Raw genomic sequence first — 19,910 nt, 5'->3', positions numbered from 1 at the left:
GTTTTTTTGTTTTGTTTTTGTTTGTTTGTTTGTTTTAGCCTTTCTTTACTTCCTGGCACTAGAAGATTCTCCAGGTTCATCTTATATATTTTCTGCCCAGCACTAGAATCAGTCATTTTTCCAAGGAACTCTGGTTTCTTTTATTGGAGAATGGTGTTGGAAACCACATTCTGGGTGCTAGGTTTCTTTGCAGAGAAGTAAAGATGTTCTAAAATTGGTTGTGGTGATGGTTACACAGTTTTGTGAATATACTAAAAAGCATCGAACTGTACACTTTAAATGGGTGAATTGTACGGTACGTGAATCTCAGTAGAGTTCTCATTAAAAAGAGAGAAAAAAAGAAAATTAGTCTGGGGGATTACTCTTTCACAAGCAGAAGAGAACTATATAGACAAAAACTGTGCATAATAGATTCTTTTTCAGCTAGAATCCAGCATGTGGCTCCAGGGTGCCGCATGAGGAATTACTGCCTGCAAATAAAAAAGTCTTAAAAAACTTGTGGGCACTTTTTAAAGAAAATTAGACCATCCCACATCATTCAAATGACCGCTTTCCTAGGGCCTTGGGGAGTATTACATGTGGCATTGTTTAATTAGAGCTCTGAAACAATAGGATGGAAAGAACAACAGCATCAAAAACTCCTACATTCCTGGAAATACCACAGAGTTTAAACTAGTTTGTCTTTAATGAGAAACACTGCAGTGGCTTCTAGGCAGCTGCCATGAACTTTTAACGCATTCTGGCTGGTAAGAAGCCCCCCTCCACCCACCGTGCTCAAAACAAAGACCTGGGGCCATATTATGCCTCTAAAGCTGTCAGAAAGCATAAGCCTAAACAGGTGTGAGAGCAGCTTGTTTCCTGAATGCACTCGGAAGCCCAAGGCTCCCATCTCCCATGTGTGGGGCATGATTTATTGCTATGGAAAAGAGTGGGAGAAAGAGAAGGAGATGGGAATTCAGACCCAAGCAGTTATATGGCCACCTCTAGGGTTTATTATCACAGTTCCCAGAGAGGCCCTGCTGACCTCCTTTCTTGCCCTCACTTTATAATTTGTTCAAGAGCCAAGGCATGCTCTTGACTGTATGGACACATGTGTAGACATAAGCACAAATGTGTACAAGGAGTTAGATAAGGACATAGGTACTGACATGTATGTATATACATGTGAGAGACTGAAATGGAATGCGATGGGTAAGGGTGCCTCTCTGGAGTGAGACTTATTGGGTCCCAAGTCTGGCTCAGTCATGTACCAACACAGGGCCATGAGTGTGTTACGTCTGTGCCTCAGTTTCTTCATCTATAAATGGGAAGAAAATAATATCTACCTCTGTGATCACCATAATGATTCAATGAGATACTGTATAGAGCTTGGCATACAGCACATGCATGGCATTGTGTATGTCTACTTATCATTCATCGGTGATACGATCAGCGTCCAATTTCAAATGCACACACTATGCCCAAAGAAAAACACTTCCAGCTGAGATGCTTTTTAATTTCTTTCAAATACTTTCTCTACTTTGTGATCTTATTTTCTTTTCAGTTCTGTAAAAAAGTACTTATTCTGATTACAAAAGTCTTTCATGTTCAGTAGGGACACTTGGAAATAAAAGGACTAAAGAGAAGCTAAAAATCACCATTATTTTCTGTCAGCAATAAAAATTCACATTTTGACATTTTCCTTCCTTTATTTTTTCTATGCTCTTTAACCTGCCTGAGATCACATTATTTATACCGCTTTTTTGTCCCTTTTATTTGTTATTTTTAAAATTAATTTTTATTGGAGTATAGTTGCTGTACAATGTTGTGTTAGTTTCTACGAAAGATTTTCTTTTTCTTTTGACGGTGTGGCATGTGGGATCTTAGTTCCCTGACCAGGGATCAAACCCGAGCCACCTACATTGGAAGCACAGAGTCTTAACCACTGGACCACAAGGGGAGTTGTCCCTTTTATATTAAGCACTATAAACTCATCTATATTATCAAAATTATTTCTAAACTTCTCATTAAATGTGGCATATTGACCACAAGTGTTTCTCTCCTCTCTCTTCTAAAACCCACTTTGAAAGTAAAAGAATTTTTAAAATATGCAATCATAGGGACAAAGAAAATGAGAGGTGAGAGCAAATAAAAGACTATGACAACAGAGTGAAGTAAGTCAGAAAGAGAAAAACAAATACCGTATGCTAACACATATATATGGAATCTAAAAAAAAATGGTTCTGAAGAACCTAGGGGCAGGACAGGAATAAAGACGTAGACGTAGAGAATGGACTTGAGGACACAGGGAGGGGGAAGGGTAAGCTGGGACAAAGTGAGAGAGTAGCATGGACATATATACACTACCAATTGTAAAATAGCTAGCTAGTGGGAAGCAGCTGCATAGCACAGGGAGATCAGCTCTATGCTTTGCGACCACCTAGAGAGGTGGCATAGGGAGGGTGGGAGGGAGACACAAAAGGGAGGAGATATGGGGATATATGTATATGTATAGCTGATTCACTTTGTTATAAAGCAGAAACTAACACACCATTGTAAAGCAATTATATTCCAATAAAGATGTTAAAAAAAAAAAAAGACTGAAAAATTTTTGTAGGACAGCAGATAGAGAAGCAATGTAATAAATTTTTAGAACAGAGGGGGCTACAGTCCCAAGGCCTGCCGTGGTCAATAGCCCAAGAAGGTCTCTTCACCCTACAGAACTCAGGCAGGCCTAGGACTTGGTGGCAACAGGTATCACTGAAGGGTAGAGTGAGATGCAGAGCTGGAAACAGGAGGACTGATTGAAGTCTTAACATGGAGCTGTTGGATTCTCTGCCCTGCCTCTCCGCCCCTTCTCTCCACTCCCACAGGAAATCTGACGTTTAGTCTCTGGATAAATTGAGCCAGAGAGAATCTGGACTCAGGGATACCAGACACAGCAGGGGTGGAAGAGAAGCATGCACATCATTTCAGGAGAATTGCTGCAATTCTGTGTTTGAATTGTAAGAACTCCCTAGCTCTCTTTTCCTTCTGCTTCAAAAAAATTGACAACCAGACGTGTACCCCTAGACAGAAGAATGGAGGATTCTTTCCTGCAAAAAAACAAAACAAAACAAAACAAAACAACACATGCCTTGGGAGAAATGAACTTCAGACAATGGTATTTGAGGGTTCCTGAACAAAAAAGCTGGCTTGCTACCACAATCACCTTCAGTAGCGACATGTTTTACCTGCACACACAGAGCTTCCAATAAGTTTTCTGGTGTCTCACACTTAAAAATAAACAGAAAACCAAAGATCATCACACAACAAGGAAATCCTCTGTGGAAGAGGCTGCTAATGTTCTCTTTTCCTCAACACCCATTGCACAACATTGTCCAGCCCCTTGTGACTCGTGGGACCATATGATGGTTCTTCTCATGTGTGCAGAGAGGTTGATGTCACCTCCAGGCCTAGGAGTTTAAAAACAGATCTGCTTTCTCCAGAGCAAGAAGGTATGGTATCTGCAAATACAACAGGAAATAAGGGAAAGGAACAGTCAAAGAACAGGGGGTTTAGAAATTAGAAATATGAGAGCTGAAATTAGAAATATTAGAAATTCAATAGAAGGATTATACAATGAAGTCAAGGAATTATTATGGACTGAATGTTTCTGCCCCAAATTTATATATTGAAGCTCTAACCCCCAATGTGATGGTGTTAGGAGGTGGGGCCTTTGGGAGGTAATTATATTCAGATAAGGGCCTGAGGATGGAGCCCCCATGATGGGATTAGTGCCCTTATAAGAAGAGGAAGGGACAACAGAGTTTCCTCCTTCTGCCATGTGAAGATACAGTGACAAGGCAGCCACCTGCAAGGCAGGGAAGGGACTTTGCCAGGCAACCAAATCAGCCAGCACCTTGATCTTGGATTCCCTAGCCTCTAGAACTATGAGAAATAAATTTCTATTGTTTAAGCCACCAGTATATGGTATGTTGTTATGGTTGTTCCAGCTGACTAAGACAAGAATCTCCCAGAAAGTCAAAGTAAAAGGCAAATAAATAGAAGAGAAAATTAGAGCACCAATCCAAGAGGGCCAATGCTTAATTAGTTGCACTTCTGGAAACAGTAGGAAAACAGAGGGGAGAAAATGTTCAAAGAAGCAATAAAAAAAATGAGTCTCCAGATTTAAGGGGATCATCAAAATCACAACACAGTGTAAGCAAAACACCCACAACCAAAGAACATCCTTATGAAAGCTGAGAACACTAGAGGTAAAAAGAAAATATTGAAAGTTTCTATGGAGGGGAGAAATTGTAGGAATCATATTCACATGACCAATGTCACAAGATCAGTATCTGAAGATAGAATATACTGAAGAAGCACTTCAAAACTCTGAGAGAAAATTATTTCCTATCTAGAATTAATTATATAATTGAGTGAGAATAAAATAGACATTTTCAGACATGTAAGGTCTCAAAGTATTTACCTCCCAGGCACCCTTTCTTAGGAAACCAGTAGAGGTTGTTCTCCACCAAAATGAGGGAGTACATCAAGAGAAAGGAAACGTGGTATCCAGGGAACTTAGAGACACAGCACAAGAACCTACTGAGAGGAAGTCCCCCATTGACACTGCCCATCAGGTGAGGAGGGCACTGGGTACAGATCAGAGTGAGGTTGGAGGTAGGTGGGCCCCTGGGCCGAGCAGCTGAAGTTTGTCAAGTGGAATAATTGGGCCTTGTTTTCCCTGACACTCCAAAGACAAAGTTAATGGCAGGAGCTGAGCTCTGCTGGAGTGAAGAGATAAGAGGACCACATCTATCACTCCTGAGGCCAGGGAAACCTCCCTGACTGCACATGTGCAGAAAGGCTCCTCGGGGGTCAAAAAGGGAGGGGCACCACCCCATAATAGGTGCTGTCAAACCTCCCACAGGCGTCTGCACTGGAATCCATCTTGGCAAAAAGTTGCCCATGCATACTGGGGAGGGTCCTCAGGCAGGTCAGATGTGGGAAAAGAAGTGAGATAATTGGTCAAAGGTAAACAAAGACCTGGAAGAACTGCCTTATACAAATGATTTAACCGCCTCCTTACTGCGCTCCTCCTCATTAAGGAGGACGCCCACACCCTTACTCTCCAGGAGTATATTTCTGCCTTGCCTCTATCTTAAATAAATAAACTACTTCTCTGTGTGCTTTCCCACTTGTTGTGCTTGTCTCTAATAATAAACTTTGTACCTGTTTTTACAGGTTTTGCCTCTTTGAGAAATTCATTTTTCAAATGGGGTAAGAGCCAACCATGCTTCTAGCTTACAGCCCCTAGTGGACTAGGGGCTAGGATTCCTGGTGTTCATCACGGCTGCCCAGGTTCAATTCCTGGGCAGGGAACTAAGATCTCTCTCTAAGCCACTGCTCACTGCTGTCTCTCTGAGATCAAGAGCAGATGCAAGAAGGACAAGGGACTGAGTGAGGAGGTCTCCCAGAGGAAAAATGACCCCAAAGGTTTGGGGGGGTTTGGAAAATAAAATGACATTTGAAAGTTATGTTGGAGTTTTATAACACAATATTGTAAAGCAACTATACTCCAATAAAAATTTTTAAAATAAGGTATGTTGGAGTTTTAACTTTTAAAATATAATATAAATAGGCACATAGAAAACTAAGCAAAAGAAAGGCAACATAATAAGCAAAAGATATATATTGTAAGATTTCAGGGCTTCCCTGGTGGCGCAGTGGTTGAGAATCTGCCTGCTAATGCAGGGGACACGGGTTCGAGCCCTGGTCTGGGAGGATCCCACATGCCGCGGAGCGGCTGGGCCCGTGAGCCACAATTGCTGAGCCTGCGCGTCTGGAGCCTGTGCCCCGCAACGGGAGGGGCCGCGATGGAGAAAGGCCCGCGCACCGCGATGAAGAGCGGTCCCCGCACCGCGATGAAGAGTGGCCCCCGCTTGCCGCAACTGGAGAAAGCCCTCGCACGAACCGAAGACCCAATACAGACAAAAATAAATAAATTAATTAAAAAGAAAATCCTTAAAAAATAAATAAATAAATAAATAAATAAATAAATAAATAAATAAAAGAAGAAATCATAACAGAAAATGAAAATTAAAAAAAAAAAAAAAAAAAAAAAGATTTCACTTATATGTGGAATCTAAAAAACAAACAACAAACAAGAAAACAAAACAGAAACAGATTCATAGATACAGAGAACAAACTGGTGGTCACCAAGAGAGGAGGGGGTGGGGGGATGGGTGAAATAGGTGAAGGAGATTAAGAAGTACAAACTTCCAGTTATAAAATAAATAAGTCATGGCAATATACAGAATAGGGAAGATAGTCAATAATATCGTAATAACTTTAAATGGTGACAGAGGGTAACTAGACTGATTGTGGTGATCATCTTGCAATGTATATAAATGTTGGATCACTATGTTGTACACCTGAAACTAACATAACATTGGATGTCAATGACACTTCAATTTAAAATAAATGAACAAATAAATAATAAATTAAAAATAATCCAATGTTCCATTTTTAAAATGTAAATCAAATCCAGTAAAATATTACACACATGAATTTAAAAGTTCACTTCTCTAAATAAAAATATAATAACTTACAGTCTGGCCTCTATTCCTGTTCTAAATTTTAAACACAAATAAGAACTCCAAGTGGTCACATGGAATAACAGAATTCAAGTAACTCAAGTTCTGTTTCTTTGACTTACAATCACTATGTTTTCATTATTTCAAATCTATTCTTTAAATACAGGCATGTGTAGTACAGAGGAGTTTGAGACAAAAAAAACGTGCTCTGAAGGCAGCTGAAAAGATCTTGAACCTTAAGAGGCTTGTTCTCAAAACACGCGTAGCTGAGTGTGAGTGCATAGGAGACTGACACAACTGGGAGAATTGGACTTTATTTCCATGTAAAGTGCAGTGATTATTAAAGGATAAATAATAAAAATGTGCTAATCTGAAGCTTACATGTACATCATTAAAACTCAAGAGTAACCCTCAACAATTGTTTAGCGCTTAGACCAACAAAAAATATTTTTCAGGGAAAAGTGTTTTATCACTAATGTTGTTTAGAATTGCTGGCATATGTTGGTAATAAAAAGCAGACTGACTTATAGTTAGTTTTATTACTGTTTTTAAATTATCTGCAGACAATGAACCACCCGCTTATTGCTTGTACCTAGGACAGCCACTCCTTCCTGCTACCCTGGGTCACCACTGCCACCAGCCATTTAGGAAAGTTCCAGTAGTTCCATATCCTTGTCAACGGTTGGCATCATGTCTTTTAAATTTTTACACATTCTAGTGGGTGTATAGTATCTCGTTGTGGTTTTAATCTTCATTTCCCTGTGATTCATGACATTAAAAACTTTTTCATGTACCTGTTGGTAGTGTATATATCTTCGTGAAGATTCTGTTGAGTTTTTGTTGGAACTGTTTAGCCTTTTATTCTTGAGTTATAAGAGGTCTTTACATATTCTGGATTTAAGTCCTTTGTCAGATATAAGTTTTGCAAATACTTTCTCCCAGACTGTGCCTTTTCTATTCATTTTCTTCACATTATCTCTAAATAATGTTACTGCTATCTGTAGTAATTTTTCTGTTTTCATTCTGTATTTGGCATACTTGCATATTTTTTTCTTGATCATTTATTCTAGAAGTCAATCAATACTAGGAATACTTTTTTTTCGGCTGTGCCACACGGCATGTGGGATCTAAGATCCCCGACCAGGGATCGAACCCACACCCTCTGCAGTGGAAGCACGGAGTATTAACCACTAGACCGCCAGGGAAGTCCAGGAATACTTTCAAAGAAACAACATTTAGCTTGGTTAATCTCTATTCCTCATTTGTGAGTGTGTAAGTGTATATACATGAGTTATTTTATTCATTTCTGAATTTATCTTTATTATTTCTTTCCTTCTTGTTTCTTCGAATGTTCTGTTACTCTTTCTCTAACTTGTGAGTTAAACCCTTGACTAACTTTTGCTTTTAAACATTTTATTTCCTGATAAATACACTTAAAGCTACATGTACCTCAGACCTGCTTCATCTGAGTCCCTTTAAACTTTTAGAAACAAGCAGCATTGTTAGAAGGCAGTTTTTTAAATAGGGAAATTCCCCAAATTTGGGGATTTGGAAAAAGAGGGAGAGAATAAATGTTCTTTCATTAACTGCTCTTTCCAGTAGGGTTTTTGCTGACCTGGGATGACAGTGGCATGAGCTATAGGGCCTGTTTCTACAGCCCTGGGGCCGGTAAGGATGATCCTGAGACCACACAGGAAAACAGAGCTTTGTCTCTACAATCTATCCTCTCCCAGGTGCCTCTGGTGGCCCTGTGTCCTGCCTGCGGCCACCACCACCTCCTCAGGCCCTCCACTCCCAACACACACACGCGCACACACACACACACACACACACAGAGGTTTCACTCTCCCTAAGGATTTCTCGCTTTTCTTTTTTTCTGGAACTAACCAGAAATCCCTGCTTTCTTCTTATTCCACTAATTTCTCTAGGGTTGATACTAGAAGATGCAGCCACAGATCATGGTGACCCACTGTGGGTACACTGGATCCAGAAACATTCTTCATTTTCAACATTTTCTTAGCTATTCATTACTCATTACACCTGTAGTTTACTTTAAAAATAATTTTGTCTGTTTTTTTCCCCCGAAACCCCTCTGGGATTTTAATCATGATTGTCTCAGAACTATACATTAATTTGTGAGGAATTAACATGTTCATAACAAGCAACACTGCCATTTAGCCATCTAGTGTGTGACTTTGGCTATTCAAGCGTTATTGTATGTCTCTCAATAAAGTTGCATTATTTTATTCATTTAGGTGTCACACATTTCTTGTTAAGGTTTTCTAACTGTGTGATATCTTTTACTGCTATGGTGGGTGGGATATGTTTCCATTTTATTTTGTAGCATTATTGTCGATCTACAGAAAAGTCTCTTGATGTTTGTAGACATGTTAGCTATTCATGGCTCTACTATCCTCTCCTCTCAATTCTAATAATTAGGGAGAAATTGGTTTTAAAATTTCCTCTCAAAAGCAAATAAAAATTATAACTCACTTTCTTTTCATAATAAAGAGAGGGAAAGCTCATATGTGTATTTACTTGGGGCTTTGTCCTTTCCTCTGAGAGTGTTAAGGATCATTATACTTAATATCTTTTTCCCATCTTAAATGTACTATATGGTGGAGACTATAGAGGAAAAATTTATAAGATTATTTAGATCGAGAGGGATCATCCCACTCCATGATTCCAATGTTTATATTTTTGTTTGAACACACACACACACACACACACAGACCCCTGCATATAAGGAGACTGGGTTGTATCTGGGAAGTGCTCACTACATAACTATATGTGTCCACTAGCCTGCTAGACAGCAGCCAGACAGAATGAATTAGCACTTTCACAGTCATTAGTGGACATCCACAGAGCAGAGAAAAATCTGAGTCACCCAGATGACTCAGATGAGCACGACCCCATCTGGGGTCAATCAAGAAGACGCTGTGCTTTGTTTCAGCTCTCACACAGAGATGAGCAGAGGATGGAGAGGTAGGCGACAGTGCAGCATGGGGGGAAAAAAGCTCCGGCCCTGGGGTCAGTTGAAGGGGTTTTGAATCCCAGCTCCGCAGTTAGTAGTGGGGGCTGAGGCGCGTCATGTCACACTCTGAACCTCATTTTCTCTTTTGTAAAATCAAGAAAATAGAATCCACCGGATGAGTTGCTTTTGGAATTTAAGACTATAATCTGTTTGAGGTGGGGGTGGGGTGAGGTGGGGATGTATATTTTCCTTAGGAGCAATGGTTCAGTATTTGCTAATTGAATTGGCTTGATTCGGACTTTATAAAAATGGTAACATACTATATGCAATCTTGTAAAACTTATTTTTTCTCTGCTTTACGCAACATTTGTGAGATTCTGCATCATGTGTGTAGTTCTAATTTATGCATTTTCACTGCTGTGTGGTACTCTACTATCACTATCTGTTCTTAAATTTGCCTATTGATGACCTTTTGGATTGTTTGGATAATTTTTGCTCTTACAGTGTGCTATGACCACTTGTAGATGTGCTAGAAATTACCTAGAGGATATGTCCAGGACTAGAATTCCTGGGTGAGTCAATTAAATCCAACCATTTTCCAGGGTCATGGGACCTGTGCGGATACTCCAGAGCATAGAAGCGATCCTTTCATCCAGACTCGTGTCAGTGCTTGATGTCAAACTTCTCAATTGTTTGCCAATCTGGTGGGTATAAAATAGGTTCTCATTAGGGTTTAATTTGCATTTCCTACCTACTTCTGAAATTGAGCATTTTTTTCCTGTAAATATCCATTATGTGTGTTTCCTTTGCCATAAGATGTCCATTTCTGGGCTTCCCTGGTGGCGCAGTGGTTGAGAATCTGCCTGCTAATGCAGGGGACACGGGTTCGAGCCCTGGTCTGGGAAGATCCCACATGCCACGGAGCAGCTGGGCCCGTGAGCCACAATTGCTGAGCCTGCGCGTCTGGAGCCTGTGCCCCGTGACGGGAGGGGCCGCGATAGAGAAAGGCCCGCGCACCGCGATGAAGAGCGGTCCCCGCACCGCGATGAAGAGTGGCCCCCGCTTGCCGCAACTGGAGAAAGCCCTCGCACGAACCGAAGACCCAACACAGCCAAAAATAAAATAAATAAATAAATAAAATCAAGTAAAACTTTAAAAAAAAAAAAAAAAAAAAAGATGTCCATTTCTTTCATTTACCTAGTTTTTCGATTTGGTTATCTATGTTGTTGTTGTTGTTGATTTCATACCTGTATTCTTGATACTAAACACTTGCTAGTCTATGTGTTGGAAATCTCTTCTGCAAGTTTGGATCTTATCTCTTTGCTTTCTTTATGGTTTCATTTGATAAATGGAAATTGTCACCTTTCATTTTACTATTCTTTATTTCTGTGGTCCTAGCAGTTTCTCCCCATTCTGCCTTTTCTGTGTAACTACAGTACAGAAGTGACAATACAAACCAATATTTCCACCTGTACAGTACCCCCCAGGAAAAAGCTGGAAGATAGCCCTCCATGGGGAGACCGTCACAATCCTCTTGCCCGGAGGGAAGAAAACCTTACTTGGCCCCAACTTACCAGGACAACAGAAAAATGTATTTTATGCCAAAAAAATTTCAAATCAGATTAGCAAACTCAGCTGTCTAGCTACCTTTAATAAGCCCCAAGCCATCCTGCATTAATCACCTAATTCAGCTTCCCCTGACTGGCTTTCTCATTCAGTCTGCTCCCGCCACTCCTCTTTGCCTGTGTGCCCACTCCTTCAAATCTTTTTCTTTACCGATGAGGACTAAATCTGTCGAATGTGGCTCTTTTCACTTTTTTAAGTTCTTTATCATTGTTATGCCCATATGCTTGACACCATTAAATTTCCCAGTCCTGAGAAAAAGAGCAGCATTCTTTTTCACACTTAGGTAGCCCTTATATCCAGTCCTTCTGTGTGTTAAAAGAGGAAATCAAATTATTTTTCCACCTACTTGGCTTAAGGGTTTCCTAGAATTTATAAGCAAGTCGTCCCAAAAGAGAATGAAAAGGGGCTGGGAGGGCAGGCAGGACAGAGGGAAGGATCCCTCAAAAAGAAAAAAAAAAAAAAACCCTTACTCATTCTGACCCCTTCGTCCTCCTCTCAGCACGGCTTGCTAAGGCAATGGGAGAGCCTCCTTTTAAGTCCATTCCTTGCCTGGGATACCTCTGTGGTTCCTGTGCAGGCAGAAGTGTGCAGACGAGTGTCTGAGTTAACCTGAGAAGGCCCCTCACGATTCCTGGACTTCAGTGGTTTGGAAAGAGTTTTGCACAGAGCACTAAGGATGCTGAGAAAAAAAAAAAGGTACAAAAAAGTAGTTCATTTTCTCCAAGAAACCCACCATCTGAGAGGACACGTCTCTTCTGACTGGTCGGTGAGCTTGCCTTTTTAGAGGCACAGCCCTTGTTTTCCAGAAGAATAGACCATCCCCATTCCTCTGATGGCCTCTCTCTTTGGAAACTTTTATTTATGGTCTGATGTGTTGAAACAATAAACATGGGCACCAGCATCTGGGGCTGGGGGAGGCCAGGAGAGGCGTTTCCCAGCTTTGTGTGAGATGTGAAAATGAGGTGGCAGCTTTAGCAGACCCACTCCGGGCCCTTTTCTTCCTGCCAGAGTGCAAGTGCCAGCTGAGGCCCGGCACCTTGGTTTATTGTGTGAAGACAGGAAAGAGATCTCTCAATTATCTTCAAATTAACTGCCTCTTGCCATTATCTGTTCCCCGAGGACCAATCAGAGCATGTGCTTGAAAAAGCTGGGCGTCAGACTCCCACTTCATCCGCGCTCCGGGATCCCTTCCCACCCGCCCCCTCCCGGACACGCGCCCAGCCAAAGTCATCTGTGGCTGTCATTTCTCATGACAAACTTGAATGCTTTAATTAGGAAGCATCTGCGTGTCCACTCTTCCCAAACACCATATGGTGCTCAGCACGAAATATGTTTCATTTTCATGAAGGCAAAGCCCGAGGAAAGGGCAGTGTTTTGAATAGCAATTGTTGTTCCCACATTGGGTGAAGAAATAATCTGCTGTGCTTCAAAAGGGGAAACAGTGTTTGGAAGAAGGGAAGGCTTTTTCTCTACCTGGCAAAACCTGGAGGAAAAGATATCTCATGTTAGGACACAGCAGAAATCTACTTTCAAGGCTCAGAAATTGAAAACCCTCTACACGCATATTCCAAGAATCTGCTAAACAGTCTGAAGACTTCAGATAAAAGATGTCCTATACTAACATTTCAACCTCTCTTATGTGACGAAGCTAGAAAACTGGGACCCAGTCTGAGAGTGGTAAAAAGGCACCCACTTACCCAGCAGTCTGCTCGACCTGCTCAGGAGGATGGTTCTCCAAGGGTGTCCTGCATGGAGGGGAAAAGCAACTACTTTGCTTCTCTGACAGCCATAGACTGACTTGGGAAACATGGCCCAGCAGGATATGGTCTTTGGGTTTATTTTCCTTTCAAACATTGTGTCCTTGAAATAACAAACCTAAGCTTTCCAAAGTTCACATTTCTCTAAAATTCAAGAGCTAAAACAAGGCCACACTTCGAGATCTTTGCTCCAGTGAGAAACAGGGGGAGATACAGGCCAAATTCCAACATGGGCCTTTTCCTGCCTTTATGCAAATCTCTCAACATGCAAATGATTAAATAATTAAACCATTCTGGTGTTTCAATAAGCCATTTGTATTTTCTTCCCTGTCCAGTCAGCTCCCATTCTTTTGTTGGAGGCTGCAGGAAAGGGTTAGCAAAATCCCTCCGGAGGGTGAACAATTAGACTGGGAAGGGCTATAATTACTCATTTTCGTTTTAAAATAAATAAAGCAGTGGATGCTACGAAGGGAATGCCATCCCCCGCTTCCTCACTGAGGGGACGGGCTTCTTTCTTCCTCGTCACCAGGGCCCTTGTTCCTCACGCCAGCACAGGTGTCAGTCACCTCAGTTCCCTCTTAGACTCGACTACATAATTATGAGCTACCACATGTGGCTTCTGAGACACAACTTTAATTATCCAAACTCAGAGCACACAACAGACTCTGAATTGACTGAACAAAAGCCTATTAGAAGGCGATCCCCTGTGGTCACATTGTAATTATTGTCAGGGGCGATGGCGGCTGTGGAATTATCTCGGCAATACCTCCCTAACCTTCTATGTCAGAGTCATGTGAATGATGATTTCTGCCATAATCTCATTTCCTTTAATGGTGTGACAGTGAAAATAAAGGAGGGGCTGCCTGGCTTGGGCTCGAAACTCAATTCAAAAGGCCACCGCAGATGTGCAAACACAGCACATCCAGCCATTACTGCCCTGAGAGCATCTGTCTTTACAACAGGCGAGCCTGGAGCTGGGAACCGAGGGGCTTTGCCGGTCACAGAGTAGCCACCCAGGCACTCAGCAAGAGCAGCAGAAGGCCCCTGTGAAGGGAAATATACAGGAACCACCCAGCAATGTGGTTCAGTGTGTCTTTTCCAAAGATGTTCACAGAAGCTTAAAGAGGTACTCCACGGCAGCGGAAGGTCTTGAAATACAGAACATTAATATGATGCTCATGAGCCTTCTTTGCTCTCACTAAGGACTCTTTATCCCCAGGAGATGCTCATATTTTATCCTTGGGACTCCATGAGCAGTACATGTCGCAACTCAGCATGTATCTTTCACTTCTTAAAAATGTGAAGTCGACTGGTCAGGTTCTGTTCAGAAATCCCAGGTCAGTTTAATCACACAGCTTTTAACGTAACATATAAAGAAAAGGCATTAAGTTCAAAACCTACTACTGTTTTAATTGCTTATTTAACAAAACTGTGTCAATGGCTTTCTCTGCATGTTATTGGCAGGGCAGATAGAGTGATTTAATCAGAGCATGGACTCCTACATTACAAACATAGGAGAATTCTGATTTGTCATCACAGAACTTAAAGACAAATTATATCATCATACTATCACAAATTTTTTTTCTTTCCTGCACTTCCACCTTTTTCCTTAGAACTATCATGTTTTTGGTAGATGTGCTTAAACAAACCTCACAGCCCCCATGAGAAGCCAGCTTCTCCTCATGATTTGTCTGTGATCACTTCCAAATTAGCAAACCCAGGCATCCAAGACCCATATGTTGAGGACCCAGTGTGTGAATCTTGTTTATTTTCCCTTCCTGACCTGCACATGCCATATAAGCTATCCAAACTCAACTCCTCAAAATGTTCATGACTTTCTACCTGGCCATGTCTGTTCACTCTGTTCTCTCAGGCTGGAATGTCCTCCCTCATTTCCTATGCCATCCCTGCTTAAGACATCCTATCCATCCTCCTGGACAATCTCAAGTACTACTTACTTCTGCTTACATTCCCAGGACTTGCCATTTGCACCTAAACCTAAACAGTGCTTTCTTTTAGCAGGCTCTCCTCTGATGGTCTTTACCTCATTCTACCATGCGTCATGATCATTTGTGTGCTTGCCCCTCTCTGCCTCTTTCCGGAATGTAATCTCCTTAAGGGCAGTGATTAGGAATCACTCATCTATGAACTCATGTATTCATTCATTCAACCATCTACCCATTCAACAGTTATTTGTCTATTATTGATTCAATAACACTATTGAGCATCTACCAGACACTGAGGGACGTTTTAGGTATTGAGGATCTAAGGATAAGAGAGATTAAATAAGACACAGTTCTCTCCATCCCTATCATCAGGGAACTTTGAGTCTAATAGAGAAACATCCTGTGTATCAGTGTTCCCATAGGAGTGGCCCTCAGAGCACACCTAGAACAGAGCCAAATACATGGCATGCACTCAAGCTATATTGGTTGAATTTTTTTGTTTTCTACTGAAGTATAGTTGATTTACAATGTTGTGTTAGTTTCAGGTGCACTGTAAAGTGGTTCAATTGTACATTATATATGTATGTATACGTTCTTTTTCAGATTCTTTTCCCCTATAGGTTATTACAAGATATTGAATATAGTTCCCTGTGCTATACAGTAGGTCCTTGTTGTTTATCTATTTTATATATAGTAGTGTGTATCTGTTAATCCCAAATTCCTAATTTATCCCTCTACCCCTTCCCCTTTGGTAACCATAAGTTTATTTTCTCTGTCTGTGAGTCTGTTTCTGTTCTGTAAATAAGTTCTTTGGATCATTTTTTTAGATGCCACATATAAGTGTTATCATATGCTATTTGTCTTTCTCTTTCTGACTTCAGTTAGTATGATAATCTCTAGGTCCATCCATGTTGCTGCAAATGGCAGCATTTTATTCTTTTTTATGGCTGAGTAGTATTCCATTGTATATATGTACCACATCTTTATCCATTCATGTGTTGATGGACACTTAGGTTGCTTCCATGTCTTGGCTATTGCAAAAGTGCTGCTATAAACATTCGGGTGGATGTATCTTTTCTAATTAGAGTTTCATCTTTTTATATTGGCTGAATTTACAGTCAGTAGTAAACTGAGTAAGCCCAATTTCCCCTGAATTCACTTTAGAGTAATAATAGCTTTACCTAAGGGCGCAAAGATGTTTTATCTATGACAATTCCTAAACTATACATCTTTAGAGATATATAGCTCCCTTTCAATAATTCAGAAAGGAAAGGACTGATTTTCCTCATGCATAAAGACTTCAGAGATACTTTCTGAAAGCATATGAGTTAGCACAGACTGGGGGGATGGGGGTGGCAAGAAGGAGAGAGGGGAAGGTGTAATAATTTCTCCTTGAACACTTGGGTCCTTTCCCTCTTTCAGCTGGCAGTTGAGTGTCTGTTAGTTCCAGGTGATGCAACATGGAAAGTGTCATAGAGCTTTGTCCTCTAATGTGAACACTAACTACTGCCGTAAAATCCGAGGCTTCTTAAAGAAAGTCGCCTTGATCTGACTTGAATGATGCAAATTCATGTGCATGTCCCTACTGGGAAGCTGAGTCATCCTCATTTCTATCCATCTTCTCTCCAAAATAGTTTTGTTTTTTTTTTAAATTAAGATCAAAAGGTGCTTTGATATTTCATTTTTTACACAATTCTTCCTGCTGAGATTTTTTTAAAAGTCAATGCAAAACCTGCGGTTTAACTAATAGTAAAGTGTCAGTGTTGATTTTTTAGTTTGGACAAGTGCACCGTGGTTATGTAAGTGGAAATTAGGTGAGGAGATACAGGAATTCTCTGTACTATCTTTGCAACTTTTCGGTAAATCTAAAATTATTCCAAAATAAAAATATATTTAAACAACTGATGAAAGAAAAATTGATACTCTAAGGAAAGTCAAAGAAAATTTGAACATAAACATTTTTCTCTGCCCTTTGGCTTCCTCTCTCCTCTCTACTGTGCATTGTGTATCTGCATTATGCATCGACCAAACCCCCCTCCCCTGCCCCTGCTCAAACCTGCTCAACCATAAAGAGCAATATTCTCCTAGCATCAACAAGATAACTCCTTAGGAGATAACCTTTCTGCTTAATCTTGTATGGGACCATGATGACCCACGTTTTGTATGTGTAAACCTCGATTGTGTAAACTGTCAATAATATGTCATTTAATGTACATATGACGTACATTTAATGTCTGTCTCAAAATCTTAAATAACTGTGCTTTGACCTCTAACAGGCGGAACAGTTCTCGGAGCTATCTGAGAGGCTATTCTGGGTTATAATCCTCAATTTAGCTCCAATAAAATTTTCCATTTCTTTCTTAGATCTACTGATTAATTTTTTTGTCGACACAGTAACAAACAAACAAACACACCTTCCCTAAAGCGGTCACTAATAAACAGGAATATCATTTGGAAGCAGAAGCAAAATGCTCACCCTTGCCCGTCTCCATCTCTGTTTACGCTCTCATACATCCTCTTCTCAAGCTGACACAAAGATGCAAATCATGGATCCGCTCACCCCCATCTGTAACCTCTTGAGCTCTTGAACTCTGCATGCAATTATAGGTCAAAGTCTTCTTGACTGGATTGGACGAGGTGGACCAAGTGACATTTTGCCTTGAGGCACTAATGGTGACATAGGCTATCCCTGGGGTTCTGACCACGGCTCCATCATTAGCCAGCTACCATTGTTTTGTAAATCTAATGAATGGTTCCATAGGAAATAACAGAGTAAAGGCTTATTAAAGGTGAAGGCTTCATCCATTAAAATGCTCTTTGTCCTTAATGAAGGTCACTGGAAGACTGATTGTAGGAGGAAATCTTGCTTTATGCTCACCCATACGTCTTAATCACCCCGTCGAGCAAGTCGTCAGACTGGATTTGAGTTTGCTTTTATTCTCTAAAAACTGTTGGCAAGGGGATTACTGAAACAATATTGATACGTTTTGCTGTTAGAGAACTGTGTGTGACATACAGCATTCTCCAAATTATGAGTTTGTTTTCGGAGGTAAAATATTTTCAAGTATGTATTTTTCCTTTAATCTCTAATCTAACTAAAACTTTGAGATTTCCAATGTCCAATATAGTAACCACTAGTCACATGTGGTTACTGATCATTTAAAATGTGGCTGGGATGAATTGAGATGGGCTGTAAGTATAAAATGTACACACGAGATTTCAAAAACTTTGTACAAAAATATGTCTTGGAAAAATTTTATATTAATGACATGTTGAAATGGTGACTTTTTTTGTAAGTAATGTACTTTTTGGAGCAGTTTTAGGTTTACAGGAAATTTGAGAGGAAACTACAGAGTTCCCATTAATCCCCTCACCCCCCGACCCCGACATAGTTTCCCCTACTATTACCATCTTGCCTTAGTGCAATACATTTCTTACAATTGATGAGCCAGTATTGATACATTGTTATCAACTAAAGTCCACAGTTTACATTAGGATTCACTCTTTGAGTCTGATATTCTATCGGTTTTGGCAAATGTGTAATGACATGTATCCACTGGTCATACAGAACAGTTAAACTATTCTAAAAATCCTCTGTTCTCCATCTATTCATCCCTCCCTCCTCCCGAATCCGTGATCCTCTTGCTGTATCCATAGTTTTGCCTTTTGCAGAATGTCATATAGTTGGAATCGTATAGGACACAGCCTTTCAGATTGGCTTCATTCACTTGGCAATATGCATTTAAGGTTCCTCCATGGTTTTCTTTTTTGTGGCCTGATAGCTCATTTCTTTTTATCACTAAATAATATTCCACTGTATGGATGTACCACAGTTTGTATATCCATACCTATTGAAGAGTATCTTAGTTGCTTCCAAGTTTAGCAGTTAGGAACAAAGATGCTGTAAACATTCATACGCAGGTTTTTGTGTAGACATACGTCTTCAACTCATTTTGGTAAATACTGAAGAGCACAGTTACTGGATTGTATGGTATGAAAATGTTTATTTTGTAAGAAACTGCCCAACTGCCTTCCAAAGTGGCTGTACTATTTTGCATTCCCACCAGCAATGAATGAGAGTTTTGCATCCTCACCAGCACTGGTGTTGTCAATGTTTGGGATTTTAGACATTTTAATAAGTATGTAGCAGTATCTCACTGTTGTAATTTGTAGCGCCCTGATGACATATAATGTGGAGTATCTTTTCATTTGCTGATTTGCCATCTGTATGTCTTCTTTGGTGATATTTTATTTTTACTTTTATTTTAATTTGTAATTTTGAGTTGAATAAAATGTTTTATTAAATTTTATTTCACCTTTTTCTTTTTCCTTTTTTATGTGGCCAGCAGAAAATTTGAAGTTGCATATGCAGTTCAAATTACATTCCTATCAGATAGTGCTGCCTTAGAGGATCAAAACAATATGTTCAGTGACTGCCTGAGCATACCTTCTGTTCAAATATACAGTATATATACATTTGTTTAATTGAAATATAGTTGTACAATATTATGTTAGTTTCAGGTGTACTACATAGTAACTTCACATTTGCGTACATTACAAAATGATCATGATAAGTCTGGTAACCATCTGTCCCCACACAAAGTTATGACAATATTATTGACTATATTACTTATGCTGTATATTACATCCCTGAGGCTTATTTTATAACCAGAAGTTTGTACCTCTTAATCCCCTTCACCTAATTTACCCCACACCAACCCCTCTGGCAACCACCCATTTGTTCCATGTATCTATGAGTCTGTTTTCATTTTGTTTTGTTTTGTTTTTTAGATTCCACATATAAGTGAAATCAAACAGTGACTGTCTTTCTCTGTCTGACTTATTTCACTTAGCATAATACCCTCTAGACCCATCCATGTTGTCACAAATGGCAAGATTTCTTTTTCTTTTTCTTTTTGGCTGAATAATAATCCATTATATATAACCATCTTCTTTATTCATTCACCTATCGATGGACACTAAGGCTGCTTCCATGTCTTGGCTATTGCAAATAATGCTGCAGTGAACATAGGGGTGCACATATATA

At 40.1% G+C, this 19,910-nt stretch overlaps 1 long non-coding RNA gene across 1 annotated transcript; it reads left to right on the top strand.

Annotated features, from left to right (window-relative positions):
- The first annotated feature begins 9,500 nt into the window (after positions 1-9,500).
- LOC130707303 (uncharacterized) lies at positions 9,501-19,007 on the top strand. Its single transcript, XR_009007199.1, has 3 exons — positions 9,501-9,545; positions 10,137-10,238; positions 17,696-19,007. It is a non-coding gene; the product is annotated as an uncharacterized LOC130707303 (long non-coding RNA).
- The last annotated feature ends 903 nt before the right edge of the window (positions 19,008-19,910 follow it).

This window comes from Balaenoptera acutorostrata, chromosome 2, assembly GCF_949987535.1.
Source record: "Balaenoptera acutorostrata chromosome 2, mBalAcu1.1, whole genome shotgun sequence".
In the NCBI taxonomy this organism is placed as follows: Eukaryota; Metazoa; Chordata; class Mammalia; order Artiodactyla; family Balaenopteridae; genus Balaenoptera; species Balaenoptera acutorostrata.
This window is presented reverse-complemented; position numbering and strand designations above follow the sequence as displayed.